Below are 5,180 nucleotides of genomic sequence, written 5' to 3' on the forward strand. Positions count from 1 at the left end.
GAAATCTACAATTTAAGAGAGCTATTTAGAATATTCAAACCCCATAGAAGAAAGTTCTTGACAGTAAGAAGTGAAATCACGCTGATGAGCAAATGCTGAGCAGCGTTTAGCTATATCATTTCCTACTCCCTCTCAGTGTCGTCTCAGGAGAAAAACCCAACAGCAGTGATCTTCACCCTCAACAGCCCAGACCAAAGAAACTGACCCAGACTGGAGATTTAGTCTCCTTCTAAATTGGTTTGCTCCTGATCTAAGAAATAAGCAGTACGAAGAATACTTTAAATTGTAGGCGGGGGAACAGGTTGTATTTCCTGGAAACTCACTGTAAGGCAGTGATCCTTGCAGCCCAGGCAGAGAGACATTATATCATACAAGGCAATAACTTCTCTAATCAATAAATTATGTTTTCAAGGCCTTATGTCTGGAGACCCAGCCTTGAAATTTTTATTGTGGTAACACCAATGCAATCTCCCTTTTACCTGCACCTGTGTTTCAAGACTCAGTATTTTCCATGTTGGTCCATTTGGGGGTTTACTGTGAGAAGGCCAGTCAGTCTAGGGTACATGCATGCTAGCCTCCAGTGGAGCCCAAAGCAAGAGAAGACTCTCCAGATGGTCCACCTGTAGTACAAACAGTTCTATTACTTGGTCCTGATGGCCTGAAATTTCCATTGGTACTTGAAGTTTCTACATCAGATTGAGATAACAAACAGAAGCTCAAAGTGGTGGTCCACAGGGTTCTGGAGAAAAACCCTGCCTCTTCAGGGAGGTGGCTGTTCTTTTGAGAGACAGCTCTTGATTGCTATTGGGCCATACTGGTAACCAAATGCCAGGCCATCAGAAACCAAGTCACCACGCACCTAAGGCTGTACATTAAAGTCTGCTTTGAGGAACAAATCTTAAAGTATATATAGGACTAGACCTGAGCATAAGACTCGAGCAACCTCATAAACACTTGGTTCATACTCCCACCATGTCTGTTTCTGCCGCCCCATCCAAGACTTCAACCCACAATTATGTCCTCCCATGGAATCAGTAGGACTACTTCCTAATAAGCTTGGCCCTGAAAGACCATGGAGAAAGTATCTCTCCTAATGGGAAGAGTTTAAAACAGTACATTTCACCATGACTTTGCCTGGAAGGAAAATGATCTGAAGCCAGGATACACATGGATTTAAAGGCCTTGCCTAATCTTTTGCTTGAATATAAAAGATAAAATTCCCAGGATTGTAGACACAGAGCTATAGGAAAGAAACAGAAGTAGATTCATGAGTGTGCCATGTGACTGTTCATGGCAAAGAAGGTTCTCTGTTTTCATATGGACAAGAATATGGCACAACTTAGGAGTCAATCAGCCTCATTTCCCAAGCACACCAGTAGCTACGGCAGCAAAGACAATGACTACCTATGAGTTTAGTAACTTGGACTCCAGTTAGCCAAGACTAATTCATTTGCTGTCATTACTAACTGTCCATCTGGCCAACAGCAGAACCAACCCTAAACCTCCAGTAAGCCACAGTACTCAGACTGTGTTCTCTAAATAACATTTTCCACCAAAAGGAACCAAAGCTTCTTGGAGATATAATTCCCATTAGAAGGCAAGAAGTGTAAAAGATGGGACTGTAATCCTGTATCACACCAGAACATAAGGAAGCTTTTAAAGATTATTAGGATCATGTGGTTAAAAAATGAGAAGCCAATTTTAATAGGCTCTTTTATAAACAAAGTAATGAATCCTTAAAGACGTCTATGTCCTAATATCCATAACCTGTGAATATTTTTCACATTTAAAGGAACTTGCACGTGCATTTATTCATATTAAGGATCTTAAAGTAGGGAAATTATTCTGGATTATCTGTGTGATCTCATTTCAATTACAAGGGTCCTTATAAGAGCAAGGTGAGAGGATCAGAGTCAGAAGAAAGAGACGTGATGATGGAATCAGAGTTGAGAGAGTCTGAAGATGCTGTGCTGAGGGCCTTCAAGCTAGAAGGAGCCATGAACGAATGAATGAAGGCTTCCTTGGGTAAAGCAAGAAATCTGATTCTTCCCTAACCCTTCAAAAAGGAATGAAGCCTTGTGGACACCTAGATTTTGCCCAGTGAAATGCATTTCAGACTTCTGACCTTCAGAACTGTAAGATAAAAATCTTTTGTTGTTTTAAGCCACAGAGTTTGTGGCGATTTGTTACAGTGGCAGAAGGAAATAAAAATAGGCTTCCGTTCAGTAAACATGGGCAGATTTGATCATCAATAAGAATATAACTGCAATGAATTAGAACACTGCAAATAAGTTTACATGGATGAGTTCATAGGGATTAAAAAAAACTTGTTTGTTATATTAAAAAAGTGTTAAAGAAAGGGAAAAATGAAAAACATATCCTGCCTTTCTATACCAACTAAAACTCAGGAAGATGAAATGATGGTGAGGAGGAAGTTTCTATTTATAAATATATTCCATATAATAAGATAAAAAGGGGTGAGAAATATATCACCTCCTTGAAACCTCTAATAAATAAATGGAGCTAGGTCAGTAGTCTTCCACCAGGAGTGATTTTGCCCTCCCAGGGGACATTTGGTAATGTCTGGAGACTTCTCTCATTGTCAAAACTGGAAGATGGTGGGGAGGGGATGCAGCTGCCATCTAGTGGGAAATGGTCAGGAATGTTACAAAATATCCCACAGAGCACAAAATAGCCCCTACAAGAAACATTTATCCAGCCCAAAATGTCAATGGACGTTTGCTGCTACTGAGAAACCCTGAACTTGGCAATTAAGTAACTGCATGAAACCTAGGAAAGAGAAATCAAACACTATACACCCTTTTATAGATGTATATGCTACCATCTAGAAAATATTCTTGCCAAGAAAAAAAAAAAACAAAACCACAAAGCTGATCAAGGAGACACAGGGTGGGTCAACAGAACATGAAAAATTACACCAACAGGCTATCATCAAAAAATCCAGATGCGTGGAAACCCAACTGGGACAAACAGCCCTATTTTAGTCAACAAATAATTCCAAGGGGGAAGAAAAAATTGAGGGTGACCCTGTAGATTGAATGGTTCTTCAGAGATATAGTAGACAATTACAATGTATGGATTTATTTGGATTCTTATTTGAACAAGCCATAGTTTTTATAAGTACTAGGCATTTTTTTTCCAGGAAATCTCATGATTTTTTTATGGTTATTAAATAAGGAACAATATTTTATTCTTAAATATTTTTCAGTGTCCAGCTTTCAAAAGTTATATTTGATGACCTTGTTGTTTACAACAACATCATCATCTTATTTTGCTCCTGTTCCAACAGTTCTCTCCTCCCCTATACTGGGAATGTCTTTCACAAGCAACTAATAATTAGAAATGTCTGTCATATCAAAGTGATCAAAGTAATTTAATTTATTGAGAATTTAACTTACTGAGAAAAGACTGTGTTGAAAAAAGGCCTCTATAATAAAAGAGATAAAAGTAGAAACAACATATGGAATATCGGATTGCACTTGTCTGTTTCTACAGACCTAAAGCCCATTCTAACACTTCTGCTTCCTGCGAAATGAAGATGGGTGTATTTCTTCAGAGGAACCCAAACAGGCCGAGGAGGTAAGGGCAAAGGGGTCATGGAAGGTGGTGGGGAAAAGTGCAATTGTGACCACATGGCAGCTGCAAAAATGAAGAGACAGGATTCTCACGTGACTTCCTCGTTGAAGTGCATATGCATTCTGCATTTGTATTATGGACTAATTTCCTTCTTCTTTCATCTCTTCCTCCCACCATTTTTATTGAGGGTCTGGTCATGGTGATAAAAGTTGATGTTTACTCCACAATTTAGGGAAGTTTCAGACAGAATTATGACATTTTTGAGGAGGAATGGGATTGATAAGGGAACTCCAATCCAGGAAAAGATGAAATGTTCCTCTGAAATCTCTTCTAAATCCTGTGACGTGACTTTTCTCTTTGCCCACTGCCAGTTTCTTACTGCAGATCTCCCTAATGTCTCAGCAGTATCACTGGAACAGCCCTCAAGCTGGTCTCCTTTTCTCCAATCTTTTCTTCCTTTGACTCACTTGCCAGAGGGATCATTTAAAAATGTAAATTTCAAACAGCAATGCTCCTACTTAAAAATCTTTACTGATTGCTGTGAGGATAAAGTTCAAAGTAATTTAGCATTCGATGGCTTCCAAGCCCTGACTCCTCCCTGCCACCTGCTTCATCCTCACTACTTCCTGAGTCTTCTCTGCCCGCAAGTGAGCCTCCAGCACGTTTCTGAACTCTCATCTCTCTTCCAGCTCAGCGCCTCACAAGTTGCTCCTTTGCTGAGGTTGCTTGTCATCTAGATAAATTGTTTTCGCTTGTCTGGTCCCCATGCAGACCTTTTCTGGTCCTTTCATACAGGAAGATTTCTGTAGTCACCCCTGAAGGATTCTCATTTCTGGGAAGCTTCTTCTGTATCCCTGCTATAAGGTCATATCCCCATCAGGATTGTATGTTAACTATCATCTCTCAAGAGCCATACATGCCACTGACACCTCCACTGATATTTCTGAATGAACAACAAGCCCCCGAGCACTGACAACTTTGGGGTGCCTGCCTATATTGCAAAATTTAGTATTGATACTTTTAAGTAAGTTTACAATGTTGAATGGACTTTGGATTATATGCAACTTCAGTGAGATTGTGTGATAATGTGTTCATAGACGGAAAGACTGCACATCACCTGACCTAAAGAAAAGACAATGGAAGAAAGGACTTTGAGACATCTTTAAGGGAGTGAGATGAGCTACCATCACATTCTTTCTCCTCTTTGTCCATCCTTATCCTTTGTACTGTTATTTCTTCCCAGACCCCTTTTACCTTATTTAAGCTCTCTCTCAGAGGTGAGGTCTACTCTCAGACTACTCCAGCTGAGTAGATTTACAAAGATCAGTGAGGGCCCTGCTGTGTGTGTGGGAGGCAGGAGGGGAGACTGGAGGGTGACATCTGCCCAGCTGACTGAACTATCCTGAGTCCCCAATTTAAGACAATATTAAAGTTGTCTTATCTTTCACTTCCTTTGGCTGAGGAATCTGTCCTTCCTTAGATTAACTACACTTTTAATGTTGTGTATATAATTTCCTGTTTTGTGTGCTTTTTTATTTCTAAGATCTCAGAAAAAGAGATTTTAGATTTTTCAGAGAATGTAC

Source organism: Camelus dromedarius, chromosome 7, assembly GCF_036321535.1.
Source record: "Camelus dromedarius isolate mCamDro1 chromosome 7, mCamDro1.pat, whole genome shotgun sequence".
NCBI classification, from domain to species: Eukaryota; Metazoa; Chordata; class Mammalia; order Artiodactyla; family Camelidae; genus Camelus; species Camelus dromedarius.